We start from the raw sequence: 21,757 nt of genomic DNA on the forward strand, positions 1-21,757 counted from the left end.
ATAGAGCAACATGTGCTCCTTGACACCAAGCTTTAGCTCAACAGCAAAGTGTTTTTTTGTTTGTTTGTTTTTATGCAGTATAGAAAATCTCCCCTGGTTTTGTAAACTGTATTTGTTGTCAATCAGCCAACTCTCAATGTAACATAAAGAAGGATTAGAGCTTTTTTATGACATATTCGTGTAGTATACTGAAGAATCATTTCTAGAGCAAAATGATTTGAGGGAGAGGGGAGCAGGGAGGGATCACTGAGTTCCAGGTACAGTTTTTTTTAAGTTTTCACAATATTTGATTCTTTGAGATTTGAATGCCAAATAAGATACAATGAGACCCAATTTTCAGAAGTCCTCACAACTCCAGTTGAAGTCATTGGAAATTGTCAAGTGCTTAATACTTCTTCAAATTAGGGTCCATGTATATGTATCTATCAATCTTAAGGGATTGCACTGTCAGAAATTAACATATTTCTGAGTGCTTTACATGGAAAACAGATTGTTAACAAGTTCCCTGTTGGATGGAGTTCCTTATTCTTGTCTTCCAGGGCATGGGAAGCCTGACTGGTAAGGTCAGAATGCAGAAGTAAAGACTCTACATGACAGAACATTAGTTTAACTCCACTCCAGCTAGAAGCTTGTTGGTGGTTAGATGTAGCATCATGGCAAGGAATATTGAGAAGTGTTGGAGCGATAATGCAGCCTTGCTTAACTTTCATTTTAACCTCAGAGGGGTCTCTGATAGATTCATGACTGAGAGCCACAACATGCATACCATCATGCAGCAGACAGAGAATGATGACGAATTTCAATGGGCATCCATACTTCAGAAGGATCCTCTACAATACTTCTCAGATGACAGAGTCAGAAATTTTCATGAGGTCAAAGAAGGCCATTGTAGAAAGCCTTATGTTGTTCCCAACTTTTTTCTTGCAGCTGGCAAGCCATGAAGATCATGTCAGTTGTGCCTCTTGATGCCCTAAACCCACACTGAGATTCTAGGAGGAGCTCTTCAGTAAGTGGAAGGACACAGTTCAGAAGGGTTCTTGCAATGATCTTTCCAGTGGTGGACAGCAGGATGATACATCTGTAGGTTCCAGGGTTGGTTTTGTCTCCTTTCTTGAAGACTGTCACAATAATGGCATCCCTGATGTCATTTGGGATTTCCTCATCATTCCAGATCCATAAGATGAGGGGATGGATCTGTGATGTGAGCTCCTCTCCTCCCTGTTTTAAGATTTCAGCAGGGATTCCATCTGCTCCAAATGTCTTCTTGTTCTTTATCTGCTTGATGGCTTTCCTCACCTCATCAAGGTTTGGAAGGATTCTGAGGTCATCTCTGACTGGGTGTTGTTGGATGGAGTTGAGAACACTCTCTCAAACAGCAATGTCTCAATTGAGAAGGTTTTCAAAATGCTCTTTCCAATAGGTATTGATGGCTCCCTATTCCTTGATCAAGTCTCCTTCATCCTTAGGTCTCAAGGGGGTTGATCCCTGTGTGCTAGGACTGTAGATGTCTTTGATGGCAGCAAAGAAGCCATGTATATCATGGGTGTCAGCCAGATATTAATCTCCTTAGCCTTGTCTTGTCACTAGTTGTTCTTCATATTGCACATCTGCTTTTGGACCTCTACCTTGGCTTGTTGGAGGTTCAATTTCTTTTGCTTGGAGTTGGTGTCATTTTGCCATCACAAAAGGCCTTATATTTGCAATTGATCAACTCTTGGATCTCCCAGTCACTCTCATCAAACCAGATTTGATTTTTCCTCGTAGAGAATCCAAGCATCTCTTCACAAATGCTGATGATGGTGGCCTTGAGGGCACCCCACATGCTGCTAACATTCTCCCATTGTTGTTGATTGGAATTCACCAGTTTTTCATTGAGGCACTGGTAGAAGAAGTCTTGCTTGCTCTGGTCCTTGAGTCCCCCAGTGTTGATCTTATGTTGGCATTGCTTCTGCTTCAGCTGTCATTTGGGAGTTAGTTTGAGTGACATAACTGAGTAGATGAGTCGGTGATCAGTCCAGAAGTCATCAGCTCTTAACATAGCTCAGCTAATGCACGGTGTTATTAGGCTGCACAGTTAGTGTCTCATGTAGATGTGGCCAAACAGAGTCAGAATTCTGCCAGAGACGATTCCTGGTGCCTCTTTCAATAAGGAATCAGAAAAATGCAAAATGACCCTTCTACCTGATAACTTTATTCAGGCTCAGACATTGTGGTCTAAATCTGCACCTTCCAAGCTGCACTAGCTTTTTATCAGTTTTTCAGCTGTGTCTGTTAAAGACATTGCATATCATCTTTGCCACTGTTGACCATACCCCTCTAACCAGCTTCAGTATTCCTACCCCAGAGAGGTCCTGTCACTTTCTCTCTCATATTCCCATAATAGAATTACCTGATTATTTATGTATCTAGGCATTTATACTGCACTTAAATAGGAGTATCAATCATATCCTTTTGCAAATAAAGGTTACACGTAACTCTAGGTAGTTATTAATATTGTATTCGATAACAAAATTAGATCATGTCCTATTAAAAAAAAAAGAAGAAACTATTAACTGCAGGCACCTATTCAGAGTTTAGGAAATAAAACTAAAAAGGCTCTGTATCAGAAGTGCTTTCCAAAAAAAACCCTTTTCTTCTTTTTTGGGAGGGGCCAGAGCACCTTGACATTAGTATAGACAGTGAATGTATGACCCCTTGCCTTAGTTTTATTTTAGTTCAGGCAATTATAGAGACATCTAAGAAAATACATGTCCTTTGATATGTATACACATCTTTTTTATTTCAGACCTGTTTCTTTACTTTCTTTTAGACTAAAGGTGACACAAAAGTCCCTATTAAAGTATGAGGAATGAAGCTAAGTTTATTCATGTCAAAGAAACAGAACCTTTGTTAGGCATCTTGCAAACTTTTAAATCAAGGCAGGAGAATGAATATACTCAGAGGAATTTAGAAAGACTAAAACTAGAATCGAAAAAGTCTTCTCTTCTGGATAGCTTAGGATATCTTCATATTAAAATATTGGTGGTTTTAATTAAGTTTTCAAAATTCAGTTTCCTAAGAAGGAAAGAATCATACTCAATAATCATACAGGTCAGTGCTTTAGAAAGATGTGTTGAGTGCAGATTAGGAATCTTCTTTTTTACATAGCCTCTCAATCTGTTATTACTGATTAAGACATAAATTATATTTAAGAACTTTTAACTGAACATGAATCTCATTTAGCATAGAAGAATCAAACTTACCCTTTATATCTAAAGAAAATGGTTTGAAAGATGGTTTATGGGAATCAGTTTCTTTGGGCTAGATTCTGACATGTGTGTGTGTGTGTGTGTGTGTGTGTGTGTGTGAGAGAGAGAGAGAGAGAGAGAGAGAGAGAGAGAGAGAGATTAGGAAGTGAAGTAAAGTTGACTTGAACTACTAATTGAACATAGATCCAGGCTGTGTAACCATATGTTATCACAGTTCCATGTAGGTCCCCTCCAACAATTTTGTCTTAAATATAATTTTCTTGGGCTAGGGAGGTTTTAACTATGTGCTTTGTTTGGAGGGGTTCCCACAGACCCTGTTAAAACAAGTAATAGCTTTTAACTTTGATAAAAGCTAATTCTGTTTGGATACATCAGTTGGATTAGTAACATAGCATGTTAAAATGTTATTCTGTTTTGTAAAGAATGCTGAAAAGATTAGAAAGTGTGCATTGTTTAAACCATGCCCCCTTAGAGATCATTGCCATTTTTTTCAAGTTTCACTAGTCTATCTGAAATCTAACCATGTAACTAAAAAAAATTATAACATAGACCATAAAATCATATCTTGAGCATTAGGATTTAGTAAAAAAAAGACCAGCCAAATAACATAAATAAAAAAACCCCCATGGTTAGATCTTCAACTGATATATATTATCTAGACTTTGCTGACTTTTATGTGGCTATTTGAATTGACTCCACCTCAGTGGCCATTCCAGCAAGCTCCTTGATGGTGAGAGCCAGATGTGTCTGTTTTCTGATCTGGACCCTAAGCTGTTCATCAGATCAGACTGTTACCCTTCCAGAATTGTTCAGATGGCTCAGTATCTAAAAACACTTCAGCCAAATGAAAATCACTCAGCTGCCAACTAATCCTGAAGCCATATAATTTCCATTGCTACCTCACATTCTGATCTCGGGTGCATCTACACAAGACGCTGACTGTGTGATAGCCGAATAATACTGTGCAGTAGCAAGTCACAGTATGGAAAATGCTAATATGCATTATTAGGCTACTGTGCAGTAGAGTCACTTAAAAGATATTTGCTGGTGCTACTGCACAGTAACTCCAGTTACTACACATTTATTTAGTACTTGCTTATACAAGTATTAAAAAAATGCACAGTAAACACTATGCACTAGTGTCTTGTAGATGTGCCCTCTGTTCCCAAAAAGCTTAGAATTCTGTTTCTCACATGCTCAGAGTCTGATCAGTCTTGACCATGCTGAGCAATTTAGCACCTATTTTACATGGGAGCCTGATCTGTATTCAGAATTAGCCAGTCCTTATTCTAACTCCAATAAAGGTTTCAATCTAGTTGTCATACTTTCAGAACACCTACCCAATTGGGCTACATACAAAATGCAAGTGGCAGCTACATATTCCTTTTCCAATGTTGATACTGATGCTCCCTTTTATGAGTTCTAGTGGTTCAAGCACTCCTTTGAGTGTGATGGATCCAGGACAAATTCCCTCTTCTGCTGTAGTAGATTCAAAGTCATGTCCCCTCCAATGCACTAACTCTCTAAGTATTCTGGGATGGAGGTGGTCCCCTTCACCCTTCCTGCCAAAGGTCTGCAATGGCACAGGAAAGAAGTCAAGGCTCATAGGGCCAGGAAGAGTGAGAAATAATGAGCCCTGTCAGCATCTACACATGTGTTGCTACGCACTAAAGAACGCTGAGGTAGGATAGTACTTTCATTTACAAGTATTAACCTGTGGCAGAGTTAATTAGATTCCTGTGGCCTAGTAGGGCTGCACATAATAGACATTGAGACTTTGCTGCAGAGCTAATGAGGCAGCTCCACAGTAAATGTCTTATGTAAATGTGCCCAATGGGTGCATCTACATGTGCAATTAGTGTGGAGCAATAAAATCTAGAGCAGTTTGAGCCAGAGTAAATTACTTCCAGGCACAGTGTCTACATGTGCAATCAAGACAGCAATTTGAGATTGGGTGGAGCAGGCCCACATTGGCAGGGGTAAAGGTGGTCAGCCCCAGACTCTGGGTGGTGGTGTCAGGCAGCAGAGGGGCTGGCTGTGGCACAAGGGTACTGAAAGTGTAGAGCCTTGTGGCTAGGCAGCAGGCAAGAGTCTGGCCCCTGGCTGGCTGTGCTGACCAGGCTCAATTTACACCTGTGGTCAGCATCTACATATGCATCTAATCACTGTTAATTACTCTGGCATAAGATAGTTAATTAGTTTACTGCAACCCAATAATGCTGCATGTGGAGATGGTGATGCTTTTCTCCTCAGCTAATTAGTCTACTCTGTAGTTAAGCCACAGAGTAGTTGTCATGTAGTTGGCATGTGTAGCCACAGCCAATATGAGCAAAAATGCCAGAATCTGGCCCTGTTACCAAATTTGCCCATTACTTTGGGATGTGTTCATTTATTAGTGATAGTTTCTAGGGTCTTGGTGATTCTGTCAATGTGCTGTTTGTGTTACTATACGGAGCTGTATTTCTCCCTTCTGCAAGCCCTCACCCCCAGTGGAGCTATCTTGCAGGACTCAATCTCAATGGGACTGGGTTCCTCCAGTCACCAAATCAGTCATACACACAAACACACACAAATTAATGTGACACGCCTGACCTGGCCGGGCTGATCAGCATGGACAGGATGACACCCTCATATGCCAAGAATCAGTTCATAAGAGCAACAATAAAATGCAGTCAGACACAAGCACACAGGTAAACAGAATCCCTCTGAATCCGGCTGGGTGTCGAGCTGACACCCTCATGGGCCAGCATTCAGTTCATAAGGGCACGTCTGAGTCAAACTGGGTCAATCAGCCTGTACAAGCTGATCCCCTTATGTGTTTCAAACTCAGCACGTCCCCATCTTTGGCCTCTTGATGAGCAGACCCCACAATAATTTAGGCTTCACAGGGATCTTTAGCATAGGTAAAAGAAGCGTTGCTGCAGAGCATGGGAGGAAAAAGAAGCAGAGAAGGAAAAATATACCCAATTACTACCAGTTTGACTATAAAAGTTATTTATTGCTAAGCATATGAAATATATAATAGTACTAGTAGTAATAGACATGCAAAAGAAAAACAAACACAAACAATGACAATACTACCCTGGTTTCACTAAGTATTTGGGGAAACTTAGCTCAAGCTTAACTGATACAGTTCAGGTTCAGAAGTTTATGCCTAGAGAGGAGAGAGAGACCGCTGGGAATCTCACCGAGTCCAGGGTACTCAGGCTGCAAAGCTGACAGGCACAGTCCTTGAAGAGAGAGATGATCTGTTCTTCCAGCATCCCAAGAACGACGGGATGGTGTCAGCACAGGAGTTTTCTTCTTCTTTCCTTTTCTCCCTCTTTCCTCCTGCTTCTTCTTTTTCTTTCTCTTTCTTTTAAGCACACACACTTACAAATTTTTATACCCTCAGTTCAGCTGCTTTGAAGCACCCTCAGTAGTGTAAATCATTGTCTTTTCTATTGACAAGGGGTTATCTGGTTTGGACCATTTCAGGAAACTGATTGATAATCAGGAAACACTTAAGATTAGGGAGTAACCCAAATACTTGGGAGCCAGCTTGAGATTCCTATGGATGGCAGATATACTGATGGGATATCTCATGGTTTCTTCAGGAACAATAGATAGCTTGCAGCATCAGGATTTTGGATTTTTACTTGTTGTGCACAAGCCTCAGCTTAGCATGACTTTTCCAGATTTAAAGCAATTATTGGGGTGCTCATAACCTTTTGTGGAGAGGACTTCTACCAGTCGTCTCGGGAAAGATACGACAACACCTGGGATTAGGGCTCCAGCAGGCTGGATGCTGTGATGAACCCTTAACCATTGTTCAAATGTTGCCCATACCCCCTCGGACTCGGTCTCTTGCCTCAGCATTCCCTAACCCGGCAACCGAGTTTTAGTTAATCAAGTTTAAATAGGCCTCCCATACTGGGACCGGGGAATGTACGGCCCGAGATGCCTATTAAACTTAGAGCTGTGTGTGTGTGTCGGGGGGGGGGGGGGGGGGGAGTCCTTAGCAAATCCAGATTAGAACTGGTCTGATAAATGCTGAGCTGGGTGTGTGTGAACATGGGTTGATTAACACTGGAAGCACAGATTCCCCATCATGCAGCGCTCTCCTGCTTCTCTGGTCCCAGAATTCACTGCAGTCTCTGCTTCAGGCTTTCTGTTTTCCATCTCTCATGTAAATGAATGGTCATCTGGTTCCATCTCGGATGTAAATGAGACCTAGGGCAGTTGTTTCACTCTCATCACCCTTATCTGGAGAGTTTTAGGTGCGTCTCTCACTGCATCTTAATCAGTTTCGTTTAGGTAGAGGAGGGGAGGGAGCGGGGTGAGTCCTTTGTGAGTCAGACAGACTGCATCCTGTGCCAGGGTTGCCCAAGAATACAGAGCTGAGGCGTAACAGCCCTAATAATTAATTGTTATGGAAATTGAATGATGTTGTTTGAAAGAAAGAATCCAAAATCTCTTATGGGGTCACTTGGGCCATTCTTCCTCACACTGCATAATGCTTTCTACCCAGCTTCCAGGCATTTTGCAAAGAAGTAAATGGCTTCAGAAGACATAAGGAAGAAAACTGGGTCTATGGTCTGTGCTAGACAAGGGGAAGATGTCAAAAACTAAGTTGAATCTAGAGATGGTGGTATCTTGTTTTAAAGATTTTATAGATGGAATTGCCTGTGTAAAGTTTTGCTTTTGTTTTAACCATGTTTCTTCAAGGTAATCAGGAACTGGACACACATTTACAAATGTTAATATTCCCTCTTTCTTTCAGTTGGGTTGGCCCAGGTTCAAATCCAAGAGAAAAGTGAGTAGCATGTGTTATTTACAAAATATGATTTCTAAATTGTTATTAAAGGGATAAAATAATTCACAAAGACCATATCATGTTCAATGATATGAAGTACTGTGCTTCATTTACTTTTGAGGAGTTTTCTTAATTAAGAAAGTTTGCTGACAGAAATTGTCAAATGCAGCTCCCATGGATTTACTGGAGATACAAACACTGGTACAAACAGGAAAAATCCTGAAGTACTAAGAACCTCTAAAGGTCATTTCAATAATAGTTGTATCTTCTCTTACAATGGTTTTCATATTTTTTGGCTGTGTCCCCTTTTACCTGCAAACTATTGCTGCTCATACCCCACTCCCCACCTCCAGTGTGTCTCTGCACGTTTACCAACATCAACTTGTGGCAACACCATTACTTGGTGTGCGTTTTTCAATCAGAAGTGTCAGCACCATTATTAACATTTAGACAAGCAGCTGCTGGCAAAGTGCCATGTACCCCCATTTGAAAACCATTGTTCTATTAACCAAATCAAAATTGTGAGGTTGTTTAGTATAATGATCCTATTATTAATGTCTTAATAATGGAATGTATTAAATGACTCATGCAAAACATTGTGCTGGATTTTGGAATCCAGGTGAACTGTACAGTGCAGTCCCCAATCCAGGTGGAGCTGGACACAGTGTGTATTCCATAGCCTACTTTACAATACAGTGATAAAAACAGCCCTAACACACTAACACTTTCAGGAAAAGCCTGTCCCAAGGTGAACCTAAAAGCACATCAGGTTATATTTGTGGAATGTTCTTTTCATCATGGAGTCAAACTTGGATTGCAAATAAAGTATATTTATTTAGGGTTTTTTCCAGATTTACTTCTGGATGCATCTTTGAATTATCAGCTGCTTTTGCTCTCCAGTGAGTTTGCTGAGTTCTGTTCCACATCAGGTAAGATATAGCAGCCTATGCCTATGACTTATTTATTTCCATATGAGGAAACAACCTACTGTTACTCTAAATCAGGGGTCAGCAACCCCTGGCATGTGTGCCAAGCATGGCACATGAGGCCATTTTGCTTGGCACACTACCGCTAGCCTGGGCTGTAGGCAGCTGCTGCCAGCCATGAAGCCCAGGCTGCTTCCAGCAGGTGGGTGGGTGTCTGCAAGCCCTGCTGCAAGCAGACCAGGCTCCATGGTTGGTAGCAGCTACCCAGAGCCTAGGCAGGTTGCAGCCAGGAGGCTACAAACATCGGCTCCAGGCTTCAGCATTAGCTCCATACCAGCAGGTGCACATGCACCTCGGAGTGGATGGGGCAGGCAGGCCGGGGGGGGGGGGGGGGCAGGGAAGCGGGCTGCTGAGGCAGCGCAACCCCAGCCTCTCCTTGACTGCTGACAGAGCTGATGACTGGGCTCTGGAGCCTGGCACAAATATTTGTAGCCAAACTGTGCTCTGGGCAGCTGCAGCAGGCAGCAAGCAGGCTGCAAACAGTTGCACCGGGTTTCAAAGCCTCAGCATCAAGTCCATGCTGGCAGTGACTTCACGTGGACCTCAGAGCAGATAGTGGGAGGTCTTTGCTGCCTCAGGCCCTATCTCCACTGCCCGCTGTGAGGCGTGTATGCACCTGCCGGTATGGAGGTAATGCTGGAGCCTGAGACAGATTTTTGCAGCCTCCTGCAATCGACCCAGGATCTGGGTAGCTGCTGCCAACCGTGGAGCCCAGTCTGCTTGCAGCAGGGCTTGCAGTCACCCAGCCGCCTGCTGGAAGCAGCCTGGGCTTTTTGGCTGGCAGCAGCTGAGACCGCCTGACTCCCACCCGCTCCAAGGCCAGCATCTGGTTCTGTGTGTTTATTTTCCTCTGTTTGGTTCTGTGTCTGTGTGCACACATGTGTCTGGTTGTGGATGTTTGCATGCATGTGTCTGTTCTGGGTGTGTTCTGGTTCTCTGTGTCCGTGCATGTGGTTCTCTGTGTGCGTGTGCATGTGCCTGGTTCTCTTTCTTCTCTCCTTTCTCTCTCTCTCCTCTTTCTTTTATTTTTCTCTTTTTTTCTCTCTTTCATTGCACCTTGCTCAACAAAAAAGGAATACAGAACAACAAAAGCAACATTTATGATTATTAAATATACTAACATGCAATGCATCTGGCCATGTACCCCTCCTCCCATTTTGTATTTCTGGCATTCCATCACCTAGACATTGTGGCTTTTCAGCACTCTGGCTCAAAAACATTGCCCACCCCTGCTCTAAATGCTCCACTGATATTCAAATTATATTAACATATGGGTGTGGGCACTCAACACTATAATTTAGGAGGAATGTGATAGGATTGGGATGTCTGTTGTTTAAAAACAAAACAAAACTGGGGAACAGAGACAATTGATCAAAATCTTTAGCTCTATACCACAAAACATCATTTGAGTAGGATGCAGGAAATAAGGGAATTCACAAAGTTTGGTACATGCTATGGTAGAGATGAGCATGCAAAAAAACCATGGTATTTACAAGGAGAAAAAAGTTAGCTTCAAAGCCATTTTTTAAAGAATATGGAGCTGCTGCACAAAAATTGTTTAACAGATAAATGGATTTATATGTAAATGTTATGATTTTATTATATGTTTTGTGTAAGTCCTAAAGTCTATCTATAAAAATAGTTTTTCATAAAGTTCATCTGTAATAATATCTGTAGTTGTCTTAATTGAACTTTTAATTAGACTGCATAAATTATTTAAAATGTTCACTTTGATTATGCATTGAAGAGCATCTCTTTGCCCATGTAAAGAAACCAAATTGGCACTTGCTTTCCTATCTTCTTTAGAGCATTAAGATAAGGATAATTTCATTAGTCCCTGTCTAAATGATGTCTCAGATTGAAGCCCTAGGGCCAAAGTACTGGGTCTTAATTGGCTGCACCATCCAGTCTATTCATGTAGATAAATTAAATTAACTACAATATTTTGAAAATGCTTCACCAACAATTTTCAATCACAAAACAAAGAACATTCTTCTGCAGCTCCGTTGGAACACAAAGGAAAAAAGGGGCTTTGTTTTTTGGATTTAGATTTGCTTCCTGGCTTGCACACAAAATCACTTATTTAAAAAAATTAAAAAGAGTCATAGATGAAAAAATCATTATTTTGGGTTTTTTTTTTTTACTGTTCATCAGATGTTTGCATCATTATCAGTATAATCTATTATTTGTTCTGCAGCCTGGCTAATTAGCCAGTTGTCAAGACATGCCTTGTGGCATTGAAAAATTTTCCCTGCATTCTTAAGCATCAGAGTCAGATCAGGAATGAAGGTGAAGATACTCAGAGTCAAAATTAAACAAAATTCATGGAACTATCTGCTTCTCCAAGGTGAGTTTTATTTTCTTAAGATGGCAAGTTGTATATGTATATGTATATAAGTAGTCTCTTTTGGCATTCTATATGTATATGTCTAAGATATGCTTTGTAAAGGGGCATGTTATGCTGGGAATTTGTTTTTATAGACTTGTTTCTGCATCTTTTTGAGAGTACCTCCATCTGTACAAGCTGACTTAAAGCTGTGCAAGATTTCTTGTGAAAAAACTTTTCTAGTTGAAAATAAACAATCAGAACAAATGAAATAAGATGTGAACTTGTGCCAAATTCACACATTGTTTCAGCTGAAAAAGACTTAATTTCATTTGTAAAAAGTAATGTTTTCTTTTTGCAAGAGGTATTTATTTTTACAATAAATCAATCACATTTTTCTTTTCAAAATATTGTTTATTTTACTTTTGTTTTCTAAATAATTTAACATTTCCCTCCTCCAAAATGAAGTAAAATATTTAATTTGGGCTCAAACAATTTTTGCACTGGGCCACAATTTTTTTTCAAATTTTCATTTTGTTAGACAAATAACAAGGAAAAAAAGCTTGTTTGGGAACAATGCAAAACCCTTCCTTCCTTCCATGTTTTTTTCAGTCTGTTCAGGGAATTGAAACATCACTTACTACATTTCTTCTAGTAGTAAATTGTACCTCAGGCAGGGGAACAGTTAGCATGTCAACAGATCCAGCAAGTCAGCTTGCTGATTTGCAAAGATTGTTTCTCCTCAAGGCAAGTACATATAACAAGAAAGGGAAATAACTTTGGAGCTCATAAAGAGAGCCTCATAATAAATACATTATGAATGGGAATTCAGAGAGAATGACTAAAATATGACACAGGAAGATTGTCTTCCTCCTATTACTCCATAATCTCTGAAGTTAACAAACATGGAAGATTCCCAGGTCAAGACTTTGGGAGGAGGCATGGAAACATGAGAAAGGAACTATTTCATTAGAGTGAGAGTTTGGGGCTTTTCTGGAGTACCTTTTGGGCTCCTTGGAAACATAAATATGCCAACATTGAACAGGAGCCACTTTGCATTTTTCTGCACTATTCTGAACCAAGTTAAGGGAAACTTCAACCTTGTTTTGGTAAACTGGCCAGAGCAGAAAAGCCCCATACTGAAAGTTGTGTCCTAGTAAAGAGATTTTAATTTTCAGTTACTGTTCATAGGCCTATTATTTTCTGGTATCTGACTAAATAGTGCTGAGCTTGTCTCATACAAAAAGTAAAAAAGCAATTTATCTTTTGTGTAATAATGTCCATCAGCAATTTCATAGTCTTTCTCCTTAATCCTAGGTGCCCATTAAGACCCCCTCTACATGGTACAGGTATCACACAATTAACTTGTTTTGTTCTTATCACACATGGTAAATCAGTAGTACCTAAGCCCACTCCTGAAAAGGCAATGCAGTGCGCAGAACTTAGCCACATGAAAAACACTTTCCTTTGCAGTGTGAGTACTTAACAGATAATATTTGTAGCAAAATATTTTAATACATTCTACCAAAGCCATGTATCTGTTTCATATGATTTACTTTTAGATGCTGGGAAAGCATCTGATGGAATTGAATGGAACTATTTATTTGTACATTGTAAGTTATAGATCTTGAAAAATAAATTAAAAGTAAGTCCATGTTACATATAAGGGCACATAAACAACAATTGAGACAAAAATAAACCTGTACCCTAGTGAAAAGCTAGAAAAGAAGATTCCCTTCCACCATTATTCAGTTTAGTTATAAAATAAACTCAGAGGAAAATATAAAGAACTTAAGTGCCTAAAGCCAGGGGAAAATATCCACTTGATGAATCTTACTCAGTGGCAGGCAAAATATGGCTCATGGGCCAGATTCAGCCCACCAGGCCATTCTATCCAGCCCACAGGACCCCTAAAAAAATCAGAAAATATTTATCTGCTCCTGGCTGCCTGTCAAAGATGACAGGAGACAGGGGCAATAGAACCCAGGGGGAGCCGACAGCAGGAGATAGGACCCCACCCCCAGCCACCCTCAGGCATTTCCCTGCTTCCTTCTCCATCACCACATGGCTCCTGGCTGCATGGCCAGACCAAAGAGCAAGGGGTTGTGCTGGTATGGGGGGTGAGGGGTGCATGCACAGGCAGGGACAGTGTGTGTGTGTGTGTGTGTGTGTGTGTGTGTCTGTGTGTGTGTGTGTGTGTGTGCGCGCGTGCATAGGCAGGGGCAGTTGTGTGTGTGTAGGTGGGGCAGTGTGTGAGTGTGTATTTGTGTATAGGCAGGGGCAATGTGTGTGTGTAGGCAGGGGAAGAGTGTGTGTGTGTGTGCAGGTGTTGACTTGACACGAGTAGCCCAGGTAACTTGGGTATATATTCCCCTTCTTCAATTGAAGGGGATTGTTAGCTGGCAGGTGTGCTGTGGGGTGGGAATGTTGCCCTGAGGGGTCAGCCCAATGCTCAGGATCTCCATATTGTGCTGTTAGACAGGAGGGTGCGACACAATTACACATATACAAAACACACACAAATCAATTAGGTGCATACACATGCATACTACCAGCTCAGGCACATACACATCCAAACCAGCCTAGGCACATGCATACTTATCACCAATTCAAGCACATTCACTATACACCCCAGAAGTTAGACACAGATCACTAGTTCGTATATCATGCACACAATGCCCTTTTATATATATGTGTGTATAGATATATATGTATGTGTATGTATATGTATGTATGTATTTATATGTGTGTGTATAAGTATATACACACACGCACACTTACATTAGCAACTCAGATACACACACATTCAAAATAACCAGTCTAGGTTCATGCACACCTATCACCAGTTTAAGCCCATACACGCTACACACACCACATTTAGACAGAATCAGTTACCAGTTACCAACACCTGAACATCCAATACACATACTTGGATTACTAATTCATATACCACACACACACACACACAATGATATATAATATATGTGTGTGTGTATTTACTAATTCACACACATACCACCCACCTACACATACACACAGGTGAGTTCCTAAGTTGGGTGTTGTGATGTGTATATATGCATGTGCTTGGTGTACTTGGGATACCTGGGAAAATGTTAAGGTAAGAAAGTGGAAGTGTAAGGAGTTAAAGTTACCAGGACCAGGATTAGAACCAGTAGACTGCAGGGGCCTGGGCTGAAGAACTGAGGCTCAGGGGAAACTTTAGGTTAATTGATCTTAATTGATTAAAAGACAATGCCCAAAGCCTGCAGAACAGGGAAGCATGCTGGCACAGAGTCTGGTACTGGAGCCAGGGCTGTGGGGGAGCTGAAAAGGTAGGTGCTGGAGAGGGAAAGTGGGACTAAGGCAAAGTGTGCTGTTAAAGAGGGGCTCTGGTTGTGGGGGAGCCAGAGGGTGGCTCTGGGGCAGCTAGAGAAGTCTGGGAAGCTGTGGGGGGGGGGGGCAGCCTGAAAACAGAGAAACGGACAGCAGAAAATCACAGAAAAAGCAGCAGGAAAGACTGAAAGGTGGCAGGGGCAGCAGAAAAGCAGAGAAACACAGCAGAAAGTCACAGGGAAAAGGCAGTGGGAGCGTGGGAAGCAGGGGGACAACAGAAAATCACAGGAAAAGCGGCAGAAGAGATTGAGAGGCAGCAGGGGCAATGGGAAAGCAGAGAAAGGCAGCAGAAAATCACAGGAAAAAGGCAGTAGGAATTGAGAGGAGATCAGGAAACTAGTGGAGAGGGGTGGGGGCTGGAATTGAGAGAGAGAGAGAGAGAATGAGGCTGGAATTTAAGATAAGGAAGGGACTGGGATTCAGTAAAACATGACCCAACTCGGGGTTGCAAATGACAGTGGTTTTATTGAACAGGGGAGATGGTGACAATGCCAAATTGGTTCCCTTGCGCGCGTGTGCGCACACACACACACACACACACACAATGGCAGCAGGGGTAGAGAGGCTTGGTACAGGGGCTGAAGTCCACTGAAGTCCAGGAGGAGAGAGACAGAGAGAGAGAGAGAGTGAGTCCAAATTGTAGGAGGAGGTGTGCAGGTAATATCTACCTATCCAGGCTGGAGGGGGTCCTTGTCCAGTAGGTGCTATCCAGAGGGGGGTAGCCAGCAGGGCCTCTGGGTGGATAGGTGGTGTGGCATGGTGCTGGTCCAGATGGAAATGGCATTCCCACTGGGTCTGTCTTCACCGCCCCTTTTTATAGGGGCAGACCTTGTGTGACCCTAGTGACAGGAGGCATGCCCAGGCAACGGTCAGCCCCTGGTGTACTGAGCATGTGTGCTCCATGCAGGGATGTGCAATTTCGGGTTTCTGTAATGGTGAGAGTTGCTGGTTTTGCAGGGTTCTTTGTCTTTCAAATGCTGGTCTTGTCTCTGTTCCTGGGTGAGGTCCATGATTCCTGGGTGAATCAATGCAAGGTGATGGCCCAGTCATTACAGGCCATTCAGTAGAGGCCTGCTACCATTGTATTTCAATCATTCCCAATCACAATCATTCATCGGGGAACCAATTTACATGGGAGGGGTACGTGACTCATACTGTTGCAACATGGGATGCCCAGGCAGAGGACACAAGATGGAGGCTTGACATATAAAATGGAAACTTGACGTGACTTTGGTTCACTTACAAACACAGGCCTAAACCATACACTATCCATATGAAACAATAAAAATCATTATGAAAATGATAATAATACAATATACAACAGTAAAATCAATACAAACCTAATAATAATGCAATATGCAACAGTGGATATCCAAAACCAAAAACTTGGTACCAAAATAAAAATGTTTAAAGCTTATCCTACATCTTAGCTTACTTATACTTATCTACAGGGGAAAAAAGAGGGAGAGAAAAAGTCAGAAATGATTGGGGAAGGGGAGGGAATGCATTTTAAAATAAATAAATGAAAAAAAAAAAAAAGAAATTGGGGATTTTGCTACAGGAACTGCAGACCTCTCAGTTTCCCTCCATCCCTATAGAACCTCAGACTAGACATCAGGAGGTGCTACTTCACTGTCAGGGTGGCTAGGATCTGGAACCAACTTCCCAGAGAAGTGGTGCTGGCTCCTACCTTGGGGGGTCTTTAAGAGGAGGCTAGATAAACACATTGCTGGGGTCATTTGACCCCAGTACTCTTTCCTGCCATGGCAGGGGGTTGGATTTGATGATCTGCTCAGGTCCCTTCTGACCCTACCAACTATGAAACCAACTATGAAACCAGGCCAGGACAGTCAGGGGACTTAACTATATACAAATGTATTTATATTAACTTATCACAAGGGAAAGCAACATGGATATAAACATATGTACAATATATATATATATTTATACGATATCTAAACCAGTAACATAAACAATACCCTCTAGGTAAATGACATAAAACCTTATACCAGTGCTTCAGATACAGTAAGTCACAGGTAAGTATCTGATCTGAAACAGATAAACTCCAAAGATAAACTAAATCCCGAGAGGAAACCCCAACGCCCTTGGGCTTTTTCCAAGCCCTACAAAGAAGCTGGTAATGTTAGGGGGGGGCCTCTCAGTGGGACCTCCCCTTTCAGGAGCCCTTAACTAACCAGGGGGAGACTCCCATCCCCTGTGGGAATCCTCTTTTCCCTGTAACTCATGACTCCCAGGCCTGGAGGGTGGTCCTCGTCCTCTGTGCCAGTCTGCTCTCTCACCTGCAGTGGGTTTCAGGGGGGGTTGCTGTCTCCCCTGGAACAGGGGTCCACTATGCAGTGCTTCTAGGGCCTCTGGTTTGGCCCTGTCTGCTAGCTCAGTAACCCAGTCATTGTTTGGCTCTATGGACTCAATCTTTTGCTATGGGTCAGAGGCCTGGGCCACTGTGTGCCATGCTGCATGCAGACAGCCTAGCTGCTGGAGCCATCTGCCATTCCCCGCTGATGGAAGTCTTCAGGGGCACTTCTGGGCTACTGCTTCACCCTGCTGAGCAGCTCTCCTCAGCTCTTCTAAGCCCCACTCTTCTCTCTTCTGGATGTGTTTCCCTCATGCTGGGCACGCAGCTCCTTTTTTATGCTCCAGGGATCCGTCCCTGAAGTCTTCTGGACCTGAGTGTTGCAGTCTTCAATTAGGTCCATGGGGTGAGGGGGGGGGGGGACTCCTCTCCCGCTCCCCTCAGGAAAGGGGCATGACTGAACTCCTCTTGCTGCCTTCTGATTGGGGGATGAGATCCACCAATCAAAACAGCAAGTTTTCAAGCCTGGGACTCAACCCAAGCTCCAAAAGGCAAGCCTGTTACACACGCATCACATCAACAATCTGAATCTCAATATTGCGCTGTTAGACAGGAGGGCATGATACAAAATTATATACACACTTGCAAAAACTACACATATACCACTATGAGTTCACACACACATACACATACACAAACACACACTTCTGTGGCTGTATATTAACACTAGGGGGCATTTGGGGTAACTTGGTGCCCCAGGGTTACTTGAGGTCAAGATGCCCCAGAGTTACTCAGGGTCACTGGGGCTCAGGATTCCTTGATGTCACTGGTGCTTGGGGTTCCTTGGGGTCAATTGGAGCTGGGGTTACTTGAGGTTAATTGAGAAGCAGTGCTGGGAGAAGCTGGGGCCAGAGCAGAGAGGATGTGGGTGGAGCCTGTGGAGCCAGAATGAGCGTTTGAGGTGAAAGTGAGCCAGGACGAGGACTGGGATACTGTGGGGAGGCTGTAGATGCCAAGGGCTGGGTTGGGGGAGCTGCAGGTGCTGGGGGGCAAGGTGGCCAGGGCTAGGAAAAGTAGCAGAGGTGGGAGACGGGGCCAGGAGGCTGTGGGGGATGCTGGGGGGTTAAAGCTGGGTCAGGGAGCTGACTAGGGAGCTGGGGAAGCTCTGGGGAGGCTGCAGGTGCTGGGGGGAAAACCAGGAGCCAGGTCAAGGGGAGCTGCAGGTGCCAGGGGCAAGGCAGCTGGGGCCAGGAAAAGTGACAGAGGAGGGAGATGGGGCTGGGAGGCAGCGGAAAAAGCCAGCAGAGGAAGCTGGAGCCAGAGGTGGTGGGGAAAACTGGGGCCAGGAGGCCAGCCAGGTGTTGGAGCCGGGAGGAGGCTGGGAAACAGAGGATGAAAGCTGGGACCGGGAGAGCAGCAGTCATGAGTTTTACATGTCAACAGCTAGGCATGCAGGGCCTCAGAACCCCCTTAACAGCTGGCAGGTTTTGTGGCTGCAGCAGGGCCTAGCAGCCAGGCCTGCAGTAGTTCCCTTCCCCACCCCCACAGTGTCCCAAGACAGACACAGTTGCACAAGCACCCATGTCACGAGTTTTGCCAGTCAGCAGCTAGAGGTGCAGTGCCCCAAAACCCAGAATCCCTGCACCTATCTCCTTGACAGCTGGCAGGCTTTGTGGGCTGAGCAGGGGCCAGCAAGCCTGGAGCTTTCACCCTGCTGCGCCTTAACATATACAGTGTCACCCATGTCACAAGTTTTGCTTGTCCACAACTTGAAGTACAGTTTCTCCCAAACCCCTGTAGCTATCTCCTTGAAGCTTGGCAGGCTTTGTGGCCTCTGCAGGAGCCACCACTCCCACAGTCTTGACCCTGCTGTGATTTAACACATACACATGACATGAGTTTTGCTTTCAAGAATTTGGGGTCCAGTTTCTCCCAAACCCCTACACCTATCTCCTTAAAACTTCGCAAGATTTGTGGCCTCAGCAGGCGCTACCATCCCTGCAGTTTTTACCTGAACTGTGCCTTAATACATAAACAGTGTCACCTATATAATGAGTTTTGCTTGTCAGCAGTTTGAAGTGCAGTTTCCCAGAAACCCCTGCACCTATCATCTTGAAACTTGGCACGTGTCATGCTATCAGTAGATGCTACAATTCCTTCAGGTTTCATCTGAATTAGCCAACTGATAACAAAGTTATAGATATTTAATTGATTTCCCCATTATACTCTATGGCCGAATCTCCAAATCGGCTCCAAATCAGATCTGAATCTTCTGAAGCATTTCGGCCAAATTGAATCGGAAAAACAATTCAGATCTCTAAATTGAATCTCTGGCATCTGAACTGGCTGAATATGAATCTGAATCAAATAGTTCCCTATTTGCACAGGCCTATTCACCAGGGCACCCTTGGGGAAAACTGGGAGTAATGGCCACAAACTCCTGGAAGACCATTTCAGGTTTACCACTAGGAAAAACTTCTTCACAGTTAGGGTGTGCAGACTGTAGAATAAGCTCCTTCCAGAGGTGGTGCAATCACCTACCCTGGAAATCTTCAAGAGGAGATTGGACAGTCACCTTGCTGGGGTCACCTGACCCCAGGTGCCTTTTCTGCCTAGTGCAGGGGGGCTGGACCCAAAGATTTTGCTAGGTTCTTTCCAGCCCCTTACAAGCTATGAATCTATGACCCTTAATGTGCAACTGCTCACAATTGGTGCACCTTCCCAAGATGCTAACTGCACAGTGTCACAAGCCAGCTGGGCACTGTGAGTATATCAATTTTATCACAGGCCAACTGGGCTGTTTGATTCAGTTTCAGATAGAGGGGGCAAAGTTGGGAGTGGAATAAAGGCAAATTTATTATAGCTTACATACAGACAACAGTTAACAGAAAGATAAATGTGATAAGCAGATAATGCAGTATAAAAGAGCTAATAGTAAATAATAACAACAGATAATAATAATGATAGATAGATAGATAGATAGATAGATAGATAGATAGATAGATAGATAGATAGATAGATAGATAGATAGATCTGTCACAGGCCAACTGGGCATTGCGAGGGTATTATCCACACTGGACTGTTCAAAACAACAGACAGACAGACATGGGTTGGCAACTCAGCGATTGTCCCTCAATGCCAGGTGCGCGCCAAGTGATTCCAACCAAGTCAGGCGTCCCTGATGATCAACACTGTCAGAGGGATTATTGGGGAAGGTCCCTTGATCAGGATCTGATCCTCACTCACACCAGGAGTCTGGGGTCTGGGCGTGGAACAGAAATGACCGTTTTGTTCCCTCCTTCCTGCTGGTTACCTGATGCATGTGTCTTTTATACCTAGTCTTATGTTAATCTGTTGGCCTCAGGGCCACTCACGATGTTGCCCTATAGCTGTTACCCTATGGGATTGAAAGGTGTTAAAATTAGCATAAAAGGTTACTACCCAGACTCAGGTTTATCCAATAAGCAAATTATGATGCAGCACCTTTAGGTTTGAAATTGACATCGCTCTGCCTAAATCCCAACCCCTTTTAGGCTTCATTTGAATATGCTTTCTTGGGATATGCTTTCCTGGAATGTGTTGGGTGTGCCAAGCAGTTAGATCCAGTTTTTATTGCTAAGGCTGAACCCTGAGCAAAAAAACCTTAGGCCAGCTAATCTCACAGCTACAGCTTTGCCCATGGGGCCCAGTCAGTTCCATGAACAGTTAATTTATCATTTTGGTTAAACTTATGACAGACAAGTTACATTTGCAGTTTACAAACTTACAAGCTTATATTAACTAATATTACCTGTTTAGGCAAAATACCAAATGCCTCCAAGAAGCACATATTATTACTTATTAATCCCTCTGGTTCTGGCTGTCACACACAGTATGGTCTAGGTGTAATGTGTGACTGCACCCTGTACATTAACATAACACTCTTCTACAAACACCCCTGCTGGTTCATGGATTTCTGGCTACTCCTTTACTGCCTTAAGCCTAGCATCAGTTACCTGAGAAACCCCCACCTTAGCTATGTCTCATGTAATATAAAATGTTTGTCATATACTATTAAAGGGACACAGAGTAAAGATTATATGTGACAGCTAACAAGTATGAAACACATTCTAGCATAATAGCATCACTGGAAAGTTGTAGCAAGGATAGTGAATTCAAACACTTATAGAAGTTCTATCCACATAAAGTCCATGTATTTAAATTTTATTTCCAGTCTAGTCTTATTTCTGGCTCCCTATGAATTTCTTATTTTAAAATGGAAAATTTATAGAAAAGTCAATTTCTGTGATTTTACCACAGTGTTCTGTTTATTTAAGCATTCATTTTTTAAAAGTCTCATGGTCTCTTAGAGAGAAAAGCATGAGCTCATGAACCCCAAACACTGAATGCAAACAAACAGAACCCAACACTGTAAGAAGAAATCAATGTTGGGAGTATCCTGGCGTGAAAAGGAAGGAAGACCATGAAGAGACAGTGAGACATCCTTCAAGATAAAAGAGAAATGGAGAGTAAAAGGATGGGAGAAATAAAAAGGAGGGATGGAGCCCTATTCACTGCACCATCCCTTGTGCTGTCTTTGGCATCAGTGTAGACACAACTCTGGGTGTAAAGTGTGACCAAATCCAACAAGTTATGTTTTATACTCAGTTTGCATAGGTAAAGATGGTTCTCCAATGTCAAAATAGCAGAGGAACA

This window comes from Alligator mississippiensis, chromosome 5, assembly GCF_030867095.1.
Source record: "Alligator mississippiensis isolate rAllMis1 chromosome 5, rAllMis1, whole genome shotgun sequence".
Taxonomy (NCBI): Eukaryota; Metazoa; Chordata; order Crocodylia; family Alligatoridae; genus Alligator; species Alligator mississippiensis.